The sequence below is a fragment of the Schistocerca serialis genome, chromosome 7, assembly GCF_023864345.2.
Source record: "Schistocerca serialis cubense isolate TAMUIC-IGC-003099 chromosome 7, iqSchSeri2.2, whole genome shotgun sequence".
NCBI classification, from domain to species: Eukaryota; Metazoa; Arthropoda; class Insecta; order Orthoptera; family Acrididae; genus Schistocerca; species Schistocerca serialis.
Window position 1 is genome coordinate 551,971,335 of NC_064644.1, and position 18,968 is coordinate 551,990,302.

Genomic DNA, 18,968 nt, shown 5'->3' on the forward strand with positions numbered 1-18,968 from the left:
ATGACGAAAGCCAAAAGATAATAGTAGTCTGCATAAAGCTGCTGCAATATTCCATTCCTCTCGTCCATTAGAACATGGATTTTAACATCAGAGAATTCCAATTCATATGGTAGAGCTACAGGATGCTTGTATTTTCTAGAAATGATTTCCAATGATACCTTGCCGATTTTCTCCAGTATTCGTTTTGTTGTCGCACAGTCGTTCGCTTATAGACGGAAAGGTAGCTTCGAGTTAACACCATGCCTACCAGTGATGAATTTGTAGAATTTACTTCGTAGTTAACAGTTCGGTTACATACACATCTCCTTGTTTAACATTTTACACCGCCCCTTCTGTAATTACTCCTAATCCCAGTAAAATCTTGCGTTATGACCAAAGCCGAAAGTTAACAGTAGTCTGCATAAAGCTGCTGCAATATTCCAGGCCTCCCGTCCATTAGAACATGGATTTTAACATCAGAGAATTCCAATTCATATGGTAGAGCTACAGGATGCTTGTATTTTCTAGAAATGATTTCCAATGATACCTTGCCGATTTTCTCCAGTATTCGTTTTGTTGTCGCACGGTCGTTCGCGTATAGACGGAAAGGTAGCTTCGAGTTAACACCATGCCTACCAGTGATGAATTTGTAGAATTTACTTCGTAGTTAACAGCTCGGTGACATACACATCCCCTTCTTTAACATTTTACACCGCCCCTTCTGTAATTACTCCTAATCCCAGTAAAATCTTGCGTTATGACCAAAGCCAAAAGATAATAGTAGTCTGCATAAAGCTGCTGCAATATTCCAGGCCTCACGTCCATTAGAACATGGATTTTAACATCAGAGAATTCCAATTCATATGGTAGAGCTACAGGATGCTTGTATTTTCTAGAAATGATTTCCAATGATACCTTGCCGATTTTCTCCAGTATTCGTTTTGTTGTCGCACGGTCGTTCGCGTATAGACGGAAAGGTAGCTTCGAGTTAACACCATGCCTACCAGTGATGAATTTGTAGAATTTACTTCGTAGTTAACAGCTCGGTTACATACACATCTCCTTCTTTAACATTTTACACCGCCCCTTCTGTAATTACTCCTAATCCCAGTAAAATCTTGCGTTATGACCAAAGCCAAAAGATAATAGTAGTCTGCATAAAGCTGCTGCAATATTCCAGGCCTCTCGTCCATTAGAACATGGATTTCAACATCAGAGAATTCCAATTCATATGGTAGAGCTACAGGATGCTTGTATTTTCTAGAAATGATTTCCAATTATACCTTGCCGATTTTCTCCAGTATTCGTTTTGTTGTCGCACAGTCGTTCGCGCATAGAAGGAAAGGTAGCTTCGAGTTAACACCATGCCTACCAGTGATGAATTTGTAGAATTTACTTCGTAGTTAACAGCTCGGTTACATACACATCCCCTTCTTTAACATTTTACACCGCCCCTTCTGTAATTACTCCTAATCCCAGTAAAATCTTGCGTTATGACCAAAGCCAAAAGATAATAGTAGTCTGCATAAAGCTGCTGCAATATTCCAGGCCTCTCGTCCATTAGAACATGGATTTTAACATCAGAGAATTCCAATTCATATGGTAGAGCTACAGGATGCTTGTATTTTCTAGAAATGATTTCCAATGATACCTTGCCGATTTTCTCCAGTATTCGTTTTGTTGTCGCACGGTCGTTCGCGTATAGACGGAAAGGTAGCTTCGAGTTAACACCATGCCTACCAGTGATGAATTTGTAGAATTTACTTCGTAGTTAACAGCTCGGTTACATACACATCTCCTTCTTTAACATTTTACACCGCCCCTTCTGTAATTACTCCTAATCCCAGTAAAATCTTGCGTTATGACCAAAGCCGAAAGTTAACAGTAGTCTGCATAAAGATGCTGCAATATTCCAGGCCTCTCGTCCATTAGAACATGGATTTTAACATCAGAGAATTCCAATTCATATGGTAGAGCTACAGGATGCTTGTATTTTCTAGAAATGATTTCCAATGATACCTTGCCGATTTTCTCCAGTATTCGTTTTGTTGTCGCACAGTCGTTCGCTTATAGACGGAAAGGTAGCTTCGAGTTAACACCATGCCTACCAATGATGAATTTGTAGAATTTACTTCGTAGATAACAGCTCGGTTACATACACATCTCCTTCTTTAACATTTTACACCGCCCCTTCTGTAATTACACCTAATCCCAGTAAAATCTTGCGTTATGACCAAAGCCAAAAGATAATAGTAGTCTGCATAAAGCTGCTGCAATATTCCAGGCCTCTCGTCCATTAGAACATGGATTTTAACATCAGAGAATTCCAATTCATATGGTAGAGCTACAGGATGCTTGTATTTTCTAGAAATGATTTCCAATTATACCTTGCCGATTTTCTCCAGTATTCGTTTTGTTGTCGCACAGTCGTTTGCTTATAGACGGAAAGGTAGCTTCGAGTTAACACCATGCCTACCAGTGATGAATTTGTAGAATTTACTTCGTAGTTAACAGCTCGGTTACATATACATCTCCTTCTTTAACATTTTACACCGCCCCTTCTGTAATTACTCCTAATCCCAGTAAAATCTTGCGTTATGACCAAAGCCGAAAGTTAACAGTAGTCTGCATAAAGCTGCTGCAATATTCCAGGCCTCCCGTCCATTAGAACATGGATTTTAAGATCAGAGAATTCCAATTCATATGGTAGAGCTACAGGATGCTTGTATTTTCTAGAAATGATTTCCAATGATACCTTGCCGATTTTCTCCAGTATTCGTTTTGTTGTCGCACGGTCGTTCGCGTATAGACGGAAAGGTAGCTTCGAGTTAACACCATGCCCACCAGTGATGAATTTGTAGAATTTACTTCGTAGTTAACAGCTCGGTTACATACACATCTCCTTCTTTAACATTTCACACCGCCCCTTCTGTAATTACTCCTAATCCCAGTAAAATCTTGCGTTATGACCAAAGGCAAAAGATAATAGTAGTCTGCATAAAGCTGCTGCAATATTCCAGGCCTCTCGTCCATTAGAACATGGATTTTAACATCAGAGAATTCCAATTCATATGGTAGAGCTACAGGATGCTTGTATTTTCTAGAAATGATTTCCAATTATACCTTGCCGATTTTCTCCAGTTTTCGTTTTGTTGTCGCACAGTCGTTCGCGTATAGAAGGAAAGGTAGCTTCGAGTTAACACCATGCCTACCAGTGATGAATTTGTAGAATTTACTTCGTAGTTAACAGCTCGGTTACCCACACATCTCCTTCTTTATCATTACACACCGCCCCTTCTCTAATTACTCCTAATCCCAGTAATATCTTGTGTTATGACCTAACCCAAAAGGTAATAGTAGTCTGCATAAAGCTGCTTCAATAATCCAGGCCTCTAGTCCATTAGAGCATGGATTTTAACACCACAGAATTCCAATTCATATGGTAGAGCTAGAGGATGCTTTTATTTTCTAGAAATGATTTCCTATGATTCCATTCCGATTTTCTCCAGTACTCTTCTTGCTGTCGCACTGAAGTTCGCGTATAGACGGAAAGAAAGCTTTGATATAACACCATGGCTACCTGTGATGAATTTAGAGTATTTACCTCTTAGTTAACAACTCGATTACCCACACATCTCCTTCTTTATCATTACACACCGCCCAAACTCTAATTACTCCTAATCCCAGTAAAATCTTGTGGTGACCAAACCCAAATGATAATAGTAGTCTGCATTAAGCTGCTGCAATATTCCAGGCCTCTCGTCCATTAGAACATGGATTTTAACATCAGAGAATTCCAATTCATATGGTAGAGCTACAGGATGCTTGTATTTTCTAGAAATGATTTCCAATTATACCTTGCCGATTTTCTCCAGTATTCGTTTTGTTGTCGCACAGTCGTTCGCGTATAGAAGGAAAGGTAGCTTCGAGTTAACACCATGCCCACCAGTGATGAATTTGTAGAATTTACTTTGTAGTTAACAGCTCGGTTACATACACATCCCCTTCTTTAACATTTTACACCGCCCCTTCTGTAATTACTCCTAATCCCAGTAAAATCTTGCGTTATGACCAAACCCGAAAGTTAACAGTAGTCTGCATAAAGCTGCTGCAATATTCCAGGCCTCCCGTCCATTAGAACATGGATTTTAACATCAGAGAATTCCAATTCATATGGTAGAGCTACAGGATGCTTGTATTTTCTAGAAATGATTTCCAATTATACCTTGCCGATTTTCTCCAGTATTCGTTTTGTTGTCGCACGGTCGTTCGCGTATTGACGGAAAGGTAGCTTCGAGTTAACACCATGCCTACCAGTGATGAATTTGTAGAATTTACTTCGTAGTTAACAGCTCGGTTACATACACATCTCCTTCTTTAACATTTCACACCGCCCCTTCTGTAATTACTCCTAATCCCAGTAAAATCTTGCGTTATGAACAAACCCAAAAGATAATAGTAGTCTGCATAAAGCTGCTGCAATATTCCAGGCCTCTCGTCCATTAGAACATGGATTTTAACATCAGAGAATTCCAATTCATATGGTAGAGCTACAGGATGCTTGTATTTTCTAGAAATGATTTCCAATGATACCTTGCCGATTTTCTCCAGTATTCGTTTTGTTGTCGCACAGTCGTTCGCGTATAGAAGGAAAGGTAGCTTCGAGTTAACACCATGCCCACCAGTGATGAATTTGTAGAATTTACTTCGTAGTTAACAGCTCGGTTACATACACATCTCCTTCTTTAACATTTTACACCGCTCTTCTGTAATTACTCCTAATCCCAGTAAAATCTTGCGTTATGACCAAAGCCGAAAGTTAACAGTAGTCTGCATAAAGATGCTGCAATATTCCAGGCCTCTCGTCCATTAGAACATGGATTTTAACATCAGAGAATTCCAATTCATATGGTAGAGCTACAGGATGCTTGTATTTTCTAGAAATGATTTCCAATGATACCTTGCCGATTTTCTCCAGTATTCGTTTTGTTGTCGCACAGTCGTTCGCTTATAGACGGAAAGGTAGCTTCGAGTTAACACCATGCCTACCAGTGATGAAATTGTAGAATTTACTTCGTAGTTAACAGCTCGGTTACATACACATCTCCTTCTTTAACATTTTACACCGCCCCTTCTGTAATTACTCCTAATCCCAGTAAAATCTTGCGTTATGACCAAAGCCAAAAGATAATAGTAGTCTGCATAAAGCTGCTGCAATATTCCATTCCTCTCGTCCATTAGAACATGGATTTTAACATCAGAGAATTCCAATTCATATGGTAGAGCTACAGGATGCTTGTATTTTCTAGAAATGATTTCCAATGATACCTTGCCGATTTTCTCCAGTATTCGTTTTGTTGTCGCACAGTCGTTCGCTTATAGACGGAAAGGTAGCTTCGAGTTAACACCATGCCTACCAGTGATGAATTTGTAGAATTTACTTCGTAGTTAACAGCTCGGTTACATACACATCTCCTTCTTTAACATTTTACACCGCCCCTTCTGTAATTACTCCTAATCCCAGTAAAATCTTGCGTTATGACCAAAGCCGAAAGTTAACAGTAGTCTGCATAAAGCTGCTGCAATATTCCAGGCCTCCCGTCCATTAGAACATGGATTTTAACATCAGAGAATTCCAATTCATATGGTAGAGCTACAGGATGCTTGTATTTTCTAGAAATGATTTCCAATGATACCTTGCCGATTTTCTCCAGTATTCGTTTTGTTGTCGCACGGTCGTTCGCGTATAGACGGAAAGGTAGCTTCGAGTTAACACCATGCCTACCAGTGATGAATTTGTAGAATTTACTTCGTAGTTAACAGCTCGGTTATCCACACATCTCCTTCTTTAACATTTTACACCGCCCCTTCTGTAATTACTCCTAATCCCAGTAAAATCTTGCGTTATGACCAAAGCCGAAAGTTAACAGTAGTCTGCATAAAGCTGCTGCAATATTCCAGGCCTCCCGTCCATTAGAACATGGATTTTAACATCAGAGAATTCCAATTCATATGGTAGAGCTACAGGATGCTTGTATTTTCTAGAAATGATTTCCAATTATACCTTGCCGATATTCTCCAGTATTCGTTTTGTTGTCGCACAGTCGTTTGCGTATAGAAGGAAAGGTAGCTTCGAGTTAACACCATGCCCACCAGTGATGAATTTGTAGAATTTACTTCGTAGTTAACAGCTCGGTTACTTACACATCTCCTTCTTTAACATTTTACACCGCCCCTTCTGTAATTACTCCTAATCCCAGTAAAATCTTGCGTTATGACCAAAGCCAAAAGATAATAGTAGTCTGCATAAAGCTGCTGCAATATTCCAGGCCTCTCGTCCATTAGAACATGGATTTTAACATCAGAGAATTCCAATTCATATGGTAGAGCTACAGGATGCTTGTACACTCCTGGAAATGGAAAAAAGAACACATTGACACCGGTGTGTCAGACCCACCATACTTGCTCCGGACACTGCGAGAGGGCTGTACAAGTAATGATCACACGCACGGCACAGCGGACACACCAGGAACCGCGGTGTTGGCAGTCGAATGGCGCTAGCTGCGCAGCATTTGTGCACCGCCGCCGTCAGTGTCAGCCAGTTTGCCGTGGCATACGGAGCTCCATCGCAGTCTTTAACACTGGTAGCATGCCGCGACAGCGTGGACGTGAACCGTATGTGCAGTTGACGGACTTTGAGCCAGGGCATATAGTGGGCATGCGGGAGGCCGGGTGGACGTACCACCGAATTGCTCAACACGTGGGGCGTGAGGTCTCCACAGTACATCGATGTTGTCGCCAGTGGTCGGCGGAAGGTGCACGTGCCTGTCGACCTGGGACCGGACCGCAGCGACGCACGGATGCACGCCAAGACCGTAGGATCGTACGCAGTGCCGTAGGGGACCGCACCGCCACTTCCCAGCAAATTAGGGACACTGTTGCTCCTGGGGTATCGGCGAGGACCATTCGCAACCGTCTCCATGAAGCTGGGCTACGGTCCCGCACACCGTTAGGCCGTCTTCCGCTCACGCCCCAACATCGTGCAGCCCGCCTCCAGTGGTGTCGCGACAGGCGTGAATGGAGGGACGAATGGAGACGTGTCGTCTTCAGCGATGAGAGTCGCTTCTGCCTTGGTGCCAATGATGGTCGTATGCGTGTTTGGCGCCGTGCAGGTGAGTGCCACAATCAGGACTGCATACGACCGAGGCACACAGGGCCAACACCCGGCATCATGGTGTGGGGAGCGATCTCCTACACTGGCCGTACACCACTGGTGATCGTCGAGGGGACACTGAATAGTGCACGGTACATCCAAACCGTCATCGAACCCATCGTTCTACCGTTCATAGACCGGCAAGGGAACTTGCTGTTCCAACAGGACAATGCACGTCCGCATGTATCCCGTGCCACCCAACGTGCTCTAGAAGGTGTAAGTCAACTACCCTGGCCAGCAAGATCTCCGGATCTGTCCCCCATTGAGCATGTTTGGGACTGGATGAAGCGTCGTCTCACGCGGTCTGCACGTCCAGCACGAACGCTGGTCCAACTGAGGCGCCAGGTGGAAATGGCATGGCAAGCCGTTCCACAGGACTACATCCAGCATCTCTACGATCGTCTCCATGGGAGAGTAGCAGCCTGTATTGCTGCGAAAGGTGGATATACACTGTACTAGTGCCGACATTGTGCATGCTCTGTTGCCTGTGTCTATGTGCCTGTGGTTCTGTCAGTGTGATCATGTGATGTATCTGACCCCAGGAATGTGTCAATAAAGTTTCCCCTTCCTGGGACAATGAATTCACGGTGTTCTTATTTCAATTTCCAGGAGTGTATTTTCTAGAAATGATTTCCAATTATACCTTGCCGATTTTCTCCAGTATTCGTTTTGTTGTCGCACGGTCGTTCGCGTATAGACGGAAAGGTAGCTTCGAGTTAACACCATGCCTACCAGTGATGAATTTGTAGAATTTACTTCGTAGTTAACAGCTCGGTTACATACACATCTCCTTCTTTAACATTTCACACCGCCCCTTCTGTAATTACTCCTAATCCCAGTAAAATCTTGCGTTATGAACAAACCCAAAAGATAATAGTAGTCTGCATAAAGCTGCTGCAATATTCCAGGCCTCTCGTCCATTAGAACATGGATTTTAACATCAGAGAATTCCAATTCATATGGTAGAGCTACAGGATGCTTGTATTTTCTAGAAATGATTTCCAATTATACCTTGCCGATATTCTCCAGTATTCGTTTTGTTGTAGCACAGTCGTTCGCGTATAGAAGGAAAGGTAGCTTCGAGTTAACACCATGCCCACCAGTGATGAATTTGTAGAATTTACTTCGTAGTTAACAGCTCGGTTACTTACACATCTCCTTCTTTAACATTTTACACCGCCCCTTCTGTAATTACTCCTAATCCCAGTAAAATCTTGCGTTATGACCAAAGCCAAAAGATAATAGTAGTCTGCATAAAGCTGCTGCAACATTCCAGGCCTCTCGTCCATTAGAACATGGATTTTAACATCAGAGAATTCCAATTCATATGGTAGAGCTACAGGATGCTTGTATTTTCTAGAAATGATTTCCAATGATACCTTGCCGATTTTCTCCAGTATTCGTTTTGTTGTCGCACAGTCGTTCGCTTATAGACGGAAAGGTAGCTTCGAGTTAACACCATGCCTACCAGTGATGAATTTGTAGAATTTACTTCGTAGTTAACAGCTCGGTTACATACACATCTCCTTCTTTAACATTTCACACCGCCCCTTCTGTAATTACTCCTAATCCCAGTAAAATCTTGCGTTATGAACAAACCCAAAAGATAATAGTAGTCTGCATAAAGCTGCTGCAATATTCCAGGCCTCTCGTCCATTAGAACATGGATTTTAACATCAGAGAATTCCAATTCATATGGTAGAGCTACAGGATGCTTGTATTTTCTAGAAATGATTTCCAATGATACCTTGCCGATTTTCTCCAGTATTCGTTTTGTTGTCGCACAGTCGTTCGCGTATAGAAGGAAAGGTAGCTTCGAGTTAACACCATGCCCACCAGTGATGAATTTGTAGAATTTACTTCGTAGTTAACAGCTCGGTTACATACACATCTCCTTCTTTAACATTTTACACCGCTCTTCTGTAATTACTCCTAATCCCAGTAAAATCTTGCGTTATGACCAAAGCCGAAAGTTAACAGTAGTCTGCATAAAGATGCTGCAATATTCCAGGCCTCTCCTCCATTAGAACATGGATTTTAACATCAGAGAATTCCAATTCATATGGTAGAGCTACAGGATGCTTGTATTTTCTAGAAATGATTTCCAATGATACCTTGCCGATTTTCTCCAGTATTCGTTTTGTTGTCGCACAGTCGTTCGCTTATAGACGGAAAGGTAGCTTCGAGTTAACACCATGCCTACCAGTGATGAAATTGTAGAATTTACTTCGTAGTTAACAGCTCGGTTACATACACATCTCCTTCTTTAACATTTTACACCGCCCCTTCTGTAATTACTCCTAATCCCAGTAAAATCTTGCGTTATGACCAAAGCCAAAAGATAATAGTAGTCTGCATAAAGCTGCTGCAATATTCCATTCCTCTCGTCCATTAGAACATGGATTTTAACATCAGAGAATTCCAATTCATATGGTAGAGCTACAGGATGCTTGTATTTTCTAGAAATGATTTCCAATGATACCTTGCCGATTTTCTCCAGTATTCGTTTTGTTGTCGCACAGTCGTTCGCTTATAGACGGAAAGGTAGCTTCGAGTTAACACCATGCCTACCAGTGATGAATTTGTAGAATTTACTTCGTAGTTAACAGCTCGGTTACATACACATCTCCTTCTTTAACATTTTACACCGCCCCTTCTGTAATTACTCCTAATCCCAGTAAAATCTTGCGTTATGACCAAAGCCGAAAGTTAACAGTAGTCTGCATAAAGCTGCTGCAATATTCCAGGCCTCCCGTCCATTAGAACATGGATTTTAACATCAGAGAATTCCAATTCATATGGTAGAGCTACAGGATGCTTGTATTTTCTAGAAATGATTTCCAATGATTCCTTGCCGATTTTCTCCAGTATTCGTTTTGTTGTCGCACAGTCGTTCGCGTATAGACGGAAAGGTAGCTTCGAGTTAACACCATGCCTACCAGTGATGAATTTGTAGAATTTACTTCGTAGTTAACAGCTAGGTTACATACACATCTCCTTCTTTAACATTTCACACCGCCCCTTCTGTAATTACTCCTAATCCCAGTAAAATCTTGCGTTATGACCAAAGCCAAAAGATAATAGTAGTCTGCATAAAGCTGCTGCAATATTCCAGGCCTCTCGTCCATTAGAACATGGATTTTAACATCAGAGAATTCCAATTCATATGGTAGAGCTACAGGATGCTTGTATTTTCTAGAAATGATTTCCAATTATACCTTGCCGATTTTCTCCAGTATTCGTTTTGTTGTCGCACAGTCGTTCGCGTATAGAAGGAAAGGTAGCTTCGAGTTAACACCATGCCTACCAGTGATGAATTTGTAGAATTTACTTCGTAGTTAACAGCTCGGTTACATACACATCTCCTTCTTTAACATTTTACACCGCCCCTTCTGTAATTACTCCTAATCCCAGTAAAATCTTGCGTTATGACCAAAGCCGAAAGTTAACAGTAGTCTGCATAAAGCTGCTGCAATATTCCAGGCCTCCCGTCCATTAGAACATGGATTTTAACATCAGAGAATTCCAATTCATATGGTAGAGCTACAGGATGCTTGTATTTTCTAGAAATGATTTCCAATGATACCTTGCCGATTTTCTCCAGTATTCGTTTTGTTGTCGCACAGTCGTTCGCGTATAGACGGAAAGGTAGCTTCGAGTTAACACCATGCCTACCAGTGATGAATTTGTAGAATTTACTTCGTAGTTAACAGCTAGGTTACATACACATCTCCTTCTTTAACATTTCACACCGCCCCTTCTGTAATTACTCCTAATCCCAGTAAAATCTTGCGTTATGACCAAAGCCAAAAGATAATAGTAGTCTGCATAAAGCTGCTGCAATATTCCAGGCCTCTCGTCCATTAGAACATGGATTTTAACATCAGAGAATTCCAATTCATATGGTAGAGCTACAGGATGCTTGTATTTTCTAGAAATGATTTCCAATTATACCTTGCCGATTTTCTCCAGTATTCGTTTTGTTGTCGCACAGTCGTTCGCGTATAGAAGGAAAGGTAGCTTCGAGTTAACACCATGCCTACCAGTGATGAATTTGTAGAATTTACTTCGTAGTTAACAGCTCGGTTATCCACACATCTCCTTCTTTAACATTTTACACCGCCCCTTCTGTAATTACTCCTAATCCCAGTAAAATCTTGCGTTATGACCAAAGCCGAAAGTTAACAGTAGTCTGCATAAAGCTGCTGCAATATTCCAGGCCTCCCGTCCATTAGAACATGGATTTTAACATCAGAGAATTCCAATTCATATGGTAGAGCTACAGGATGCTTGTATTTTCTAGAAATGATTTCCAATTATACCTTGCCGATATTCTCCAGTATTCGTTTTGTTGTCGCACAGTCGTTTGCGTATAGAAGGAAAGGTAGCTTCGAGTTAACACCATGCCCACCAGTGATGAATTTGTAGAATTTACTTCGTAGTTAACAGCTCGGTTACTTACACATCTCCTTCTTTAACATTTTACACCGCCCCTTCTGTAATTACTCCTAATCCCAGTAAAATCTTGCGTTATGACCAAAGCCAAAAGATAATAGTAGTCTGCATAAAGCTGCTGCAATATTCCAGGCCTCTCGTCCATTAGAACATGGATTTTAACATCAGAGAATTCCAATTCATATGGTAGAGCTACAGGATGCTTGTACACTCCTGGAAATGGAAAAAAGAACACATTGACACCGGTGTGTCAGACCCACCATACTTGCTCCGGACACTGCGAGAGGGCTGTACAAGTAATGATCACACGCACGGCACAGCGGACACACCAGGAACCGCGGTGTTGGCAGTCGAATGGCGCTAGCTGCGCAGCATTTGTGCACCGCCGCCGTCAGTGTCAGCCAGTTTGCCGTGGCATACGGAGCTCCATCGCAGTCTTTAACACTGGTAGCATGCCGCGACAGCGTGGACGTGAACCGTATGTGCAGTTGACGGACTTTGAGCCAGGGCATATAGTGGGCATGCGGGAGGCCGGGTGGACGTACCACCGAATTGCTCAACACGTGGGGCGTGAGGTCTCCACAGTACATCGATGTTGTCGCCAGTGGTCGGCGGAAGGTGCACGTGCCCGTCGACCTGGGACCGGACCGCAGCGACGCACGGATGCACGCCAAGACCGTAGGATCCTACGCAGTGCCGTAGGGGACCGCACCGCCACTTCCCAGCAAATTAGGGACACTGTTGCTCCTGGGGTATCGGCGAGGACCATTCGCAACCGTCTCCATGAAGCTGGGCTACGGTCCCGCACACCGTTAGGCCGTCTTCCGCTCACGCCCCAACATCGTGCAGCCCGCCTCCAGTGGTGTCGCGACAGGCGTGAATGGAGGGACGAATGGAGACGTGTCGTCTTCAGCGATGAGAGTCGCTTCTGCCTTGGTGCCAATGATGGTCGTATGCGTGTTTGGCGCCGTGCAGGTGAGTGCCACAATCAGGACTGCATACGACCGAGGCACACAGGGCCAACACCCGGCATCATGGTGTGGGGAGCGATCTCCTACACTGGCCGTACACCACTGGTGATCGTCGAGGGGACACTGAATAGTGCACGGTACATCCAAACCGTCATCGAACCCATCGTTCTACCGTTCATAGACCGGCAAGGGAACTTGCTGTTCCAACAGGACAATGCACGTCCGCATGTATCCCGTGCCACCCAACGTGCTCTAGAAGGTGTAAGTCAACTACCCTGGCCAGCAAGATCTCCGGATCTGTCCCCCATTGAGCATGTTTGGGACTGGATGAAGCGTCGTCTCACGCGGTCTGCACGTCCAGCACGAACGCTGGTCCAACTGAGGCGCTAGGTGGAAATGGCATGGCAAGCCGTTCCACAGGACTACATCCAGCATCTCTACGATCGTCTCCATGGGAGAGTAGCAGCCTGTATTGCTGCGAAAGGTGGATATACACTGTACTAGTGCCGACATTGTGCATGCTCTGTTGCCTGTGTCTATGTGCCTGTGGTTCTGTCAGTGTGATCATGTGATGTATCTGACCCCAGGAATGTGTCAATAAAGTTTCCCCTTCCTGGGACAATGAATTCACGGTGTTCTTATTTCAATTTCCAGGAGTGTATTTTCTAGAAATGATTTCCAATTATACCTTGCCGATTTTCTCCAGTATTCGTTTTGTTGTCGCACAGTCGTTCGCGTATAGAAGGAAAGGTAGCTTCGAGTTAACACCATGCCCACCAGTGATGAATTTGTAGAATTTACTTCGTAGTTAACAGCTCGGTTACATACACGTCCCCTTCTTTAACATTTTACACCGCCCCTTCTGTAATTACTCCTAATCCCAGTAAAATCTTGCGTTAAGACCAAAGCCGAAAGTTAACAGTAGTCTGCATAAAGCTGCTGCAATATTCCAGGACGCCCGTCCATTAGAACATGGATTTTAACATCAGAGAATTCCAGTTCATATGGTAGAGCTACAGGATGCTTGTATTTTCTAGAAATGATTTCCAATGATACCTTGCCGATTTTCTCCAGTATTCGTTTTGTTGTCGCACGGTCGTTCGCGTATAGACGGAAAGGTAGCTTCGAGTTAACACCATGCCTACCAGTGATGAATTTGTAGAATTTACTTCGTAGTTAACAGCTCGGTTACATACACATCTCCTTCTTTAACATTTCACACCGCCCCTTCTGTAATTACTCCTAATCCCAGTAAAATCTTGCGTTATGAACAAACCCAAAAGATAATAGTAGTCTGCATAAAGCTGCTGCAATATTCCAGGCCTCTCGTCCATTAGAACATGGATTTTAACATCAGAGAATTCCAATTCATATGGTAGAGCTACAGGATGCTTGTATTTTCTAGAAATGATTTCCAATTATACCTTGCCGATATTCTCCAGTATTCGTTTTGTTGTAGCACAGTCGTTCGCGTATAGAAGGAAAGGTAGCTTCGAGTTAACACCATGCCCACCAGTGATGAATTTGTAGAATTTACTTCGTAGTTAACAGCTCGGTTACTTACACATCTCCTTCTTTAACATTTTACACCGCCCCTTCTGTAATTACTCCTAATCCCAGTAAAATCTTGCGTTATGACCAAAGCCAAAAGATAATAGTAGTCTGCATAAAGCTGCTGCAACATTCCAGGCCTCTCGTCCATTAGAACATGGATTTTAACATCAGAGAATTCCAATTCATATGGTAGAGCTACAGGATGCTTGTATTTTCTAGAAATGATTTCCAATGATACCTTGCCGATTTTCTCCAGTATTCGTTTTGTTGTCGCACAGTCGTTCGCTTATAGACGGAAAGGTAGCTTCGAGTTAACACCATGCCTACCAGTGATGAATTTGTAGAATTTACTTCGTAGTTAACAGCTCGGTTACATACACATCTCCTTCTTTAACATTTCACACCGCCCCTTCTGTAATTACTCCTAATCCCAGTAAAATCTTGCGTTATGACCAAAGACAAAAGATAATAGTAGTCTGCATAAAGCTGCTGCAATATTCCAGGCCTCTCGTCCATTAGAACATGGATTTTAACATCAGAGAATTCCAATTCATATGGTAGAGCTACAGGATGCTTGTATTTTCTAGAAATGATTTCCAATGATACCTTGCCGATTTTCTCCAGTATTCGTTTTGTTGTCGCACAGTCGTTCGCTTATAGACGGAAAGGTAGCTTCGAAATAACACCATGCCTACCAGTGATGAATTTGTAGAATTTACTTCGTAGTTAACAGCTCGGTTACATACACATCTCCTTCTTTAACATTTCACACCGCCCCATCTGTAATTACTCCTAATCCCAGTAAAATCTTGCGTTATGACCAAAGCCAAAAGATAATAGTAGTCTGCATAAAGCTGCTGCAATATTCCAGGCCTTTCGTCCATTAGAACATGGATTTTAACATCAGAGAATTCCAATTCATATGGTAGAGCTACAGGATGCTTGTATTTTCTAGAAATGATTTCCAATGATACCTAGCCGATTTTCTACAGTATTCGTTTTGTTGTCGCACGGTCGTTCGCGTATAGACGGAAAGGTAGCTTCGAGTTAACACCATGCCCACCAGTGATGAATTTGTAGAATTTACTTCGTAGTTAACAGCTCGGTTATTTACACATCTCCTTCTTTAACATTTTACACCGCCCCTTCTGTAATTACTCCTAATCCCAGTAAAATCTTGCGTTATGACCAAAGCCACAAGACAATAGTAGTCTGCATAAAGCTGCTGCAATATTCCAAGCCTCTCGTCCATTAGAACATGGATTTTAACATCAGAGAATTCCAATTCATATGGTAGAGCTACAGGATGCTTGTATTTTCTAGAAATGATTTCCAATTATACCTTGCCGATTTTCTCCAGTATTCGTTTTGTTGTCGCACAGTCGTTCGCGTATAGAAGGAAAGTTAGCTTCGAGTTAACACCATGCCCACCAGTGATGAATTTGTAGAATTTACTTCGTAGTTAACAGCTCGGTTACATACACATCCCCTTCTTTAACATTTTACACCGCCCCTTCTGTAATTACTCCTAATCCCAGTAAAATCTTGCGTTATGACCAAAGCCAAAAGATAATAGTAGTCTGCATAAAGCTGCTGCAATATTCCAGGCCTCTCGTCCATTAGAACATGGATTTTAACATCAGAGAATTCCAATTCATATGGTAGAGCTACAGGATGCTTGTATTTTCTAGAAATGATTTCCAATGATACCTTGCCGATTTTCTCCAGCATTCGTTTTGTTGTCGCACAGTCGTTCGCTTATAGACGGAACGGTAGCTTCGAGTTAACACCATGCCTACCAGTGATGAATTTGTAGAATTTACTTCGTAGTTAACAGCTCGGTTACATACACATCTCCTTCTTTAACATTTCACACCGCCCCTTCTGTAATTACTCCTAATCCCAGTAAAATCTTGCGTTATGACCAAAGCCAAAAGATAGTAGTAGTCTGCATAAAGCTGCTGCAATATTCCAGGCCTCTCGTCCATTAGAACATGGATTTTAACATCAGAGTATTCCAATTCATATGGTAGAGCTACAGGATGCTTGTATTTTCTAGAAATGATTTCCAATGATACCTTGCCGATTTTCTCCAGTATTCGTTTTGTTGTCGCACAGTCGTTCGCTTATAGACGGAAAGGTAGCTTCGAGTTAACACCATGCCTACCAGTGATGAATTTGTATAATTTACTTCGTAGTTAACAGCTCGGTTACATACACATCTCCTTCTTTAACATTTCACACCACCCCTTCTGTATTTACTCCTAATCCCAGTAAAATCTTGCGTTATGACCAAAGCCAAAAGATAGTAGTAGTCTGCATAAAGCTGCTGCAATATTCCAGACCTCTCGTCCATTAGAACATGGATTTTAACATCAGAGTATTCCAATTCATATGGTAGAGCTACAGGATGCTTGTATTTTCTAGAAATTATTTCCAATTATACCTTGCCGATTTTCTCCAGTATTCGTTTTGTTGTCGCACAGTCGTTCGCGTATAGAAGGAAAGGTAGCTTCGAGTTAACACCATGCCCACCAGTGATGAATTTGTAGAATTTACTTCGTAGTTAACAGCTCGGTTACATACACATCCCCTTCTTTAATATTTTACACCGCCCCTTCTGTAATTACTCCTAATCCCAGTAAAATCTTGCGTTATGACCAAAGCCAAAAGATAATAGTAGTCTGCATAAAGCTGCTGCAATATTCCAGGCCTCTCGTCCATTAGAACATGGATTTTAACATCAGAGAATTCCAATTCATATGGTAGAGCTACAGGATGCTTGTATTTTCTAGAAATGATTTCCAATGATACCTTGCCGATTTTCTCCAGTATTCGTTTTGTTGTCGCACGGTCGTTCGCGTATAGACGGAAAGGTACCTTCGAGTTAACACCATGCCTACCAGTGATGAATTTGTAGAATTTACTTCGTAGTTAACAGCTCGGTTACATACACATCTCCTTCTTTAACATTTCACACCGCCCCTTCTGTAATTACTCCTAATCCCAGTAAAATCTTGGGTTATGACCAAAGCCGAAAGTTAACAGTAGTCTGCATAAAGCTGCTGCAATATTCCAGGCCTCTCGTCCATTAGAACATGGATTTTAACATCAGAGAATTCCAATTCATATGGTAGAGCTACAGGATGCTTGTATTTTCTAGAAATGATTTCCAATGATACCTTGCCGATTTTCTCCAGTATTCGTTTCGTTGTCGCACAGTCGTTCGCGTATAGACGGAAAGGTAGCTTCGATTTGACACCATGCCTACCAGTGATGAATTTGTAGAATTTACTTCGTAGTTAACAGCTCGGTTACATACACATCTCCTTCTTTAACATTTTACACCGCCCCTTCTGTAATTACTCCTAATCCCAGTAAAATCTTGCCTTATGACCAAAGCCAAAAGATAATAGTAGTCTGCATAAAGCTGCTGCAATATTCCAGGCCTTTCGTCCATTAGAACATGGATTTTAACATCAGAGTATTCCAATTCATATGGTAGAGCTACAGGATGCTTGTATTTTCTAGAAATTATTTCCAATTATACCTTGCCGATTTTCTCCAGTATTCGTTTTGTTGTCGCACAGTCGTTCGCTTATAGACGGAAAGGTAGCTTCGAGTTAACACCATGCCTACCAGTGATGAATTTGTAGAATTTACTTCGTAGTTAACAGCTCGGTTACATACACATCTCCTTCTTTAACATTTCACACCACCCCTTCAGTAATTACTCCTAATCCCAGTAAAATCTTGCGTTATGACCAAAGCCAAAAGATAGTAGTAGTCTGCATAAAGCTGCTGCAATATTCCAGACCTCTCGTCCATTAGAACATGGATTTTAACATCAGAGTATTCCAATTCATATGGTAGAGCTACAGGATGCTTGTATTTTCTAGAAATTATTTCCAATTATACCTTGCCGATTTTCTCCAGTATTCGTTTTGTTGTCGCACAGTCGTTCGCGTATAGAAGGAAAGGTAGCTTCGAGTTAACACCATGCCCACCAGTGATGAATTTGTAGAATTTACTTCGTAGTTAACAGCTCGGTTACATACACATCCCCTTCTTTAATATTTTACACCGCCCCTTCTGTAATTACTCCTAATCCCAGTAAAATCTTGCGTTATGACCAAAGCCAAAAGATAATAGTAGTCTGCATAAAGCTGCTGCAATATTCCAGGCCTCTCGTCCATTAGAACATGGATTTTAACATCAGAGAATTCCAATTCATATGGTAGAGCTACAGGATGCTTGTATTTTCTAGAAATGATTTCCAATGATACCTTGCCGATTTTCTCCAGTATTCGTTTTGTTGTCGCACGGTCGTTCGCGTATAGACGGAAAGGTAGCTTCGAGTTAACACCATGCCTACCAGTGATGAATTTGTAGAATTTACTTCGTAGTTAACAGCTCGGTTACATACACATCTCCTTCTTTAACATTTTACACCGCCCCTTCTGTAATTACTCCTAATCCCAGTAAAATCTTGGGTTATGACCAAAGCCGAAAGTTAACAGTAGTCTGCATAAAGCTGCTGCAATATTCCAGGCCCCTCGTCCATTAGAACATGGATTTTAACATCAGAGAATTCCAATTCATATGGTAGAGCTACAGGATGCTTGTATTTTCTAGAAATGATTTCCAATGATACCTTGCCGATTTTCTCCAGTATTCGTTTCGTTGTCGCACAGTCGTTCGCGTATAGACGGAAAGGTAGCTTCGATTTGACACCATGCATACCAGTGATGAATTTGTAGAATTTACTTCGTAGTTAGCAGCTCGGTTACATACAC

At 42.1% G+C, this 18,968-nt stretch overlaps 1 protein-coding gene across 1 annotated transcript in view; it reads right to left on the reverse strand.

Annotated features, from left to right (window-relative positions):
- The window catches only part of LOC126413241 (gastrula zinc finger protein XlCGF8.2DB-like), a 188,210-nt gene that overhangs the window by 62,216 nt on the left and 107,026 nt on the right, over positions 1–18,968 (reverse strand). The window lies entirely within an intron of this gene.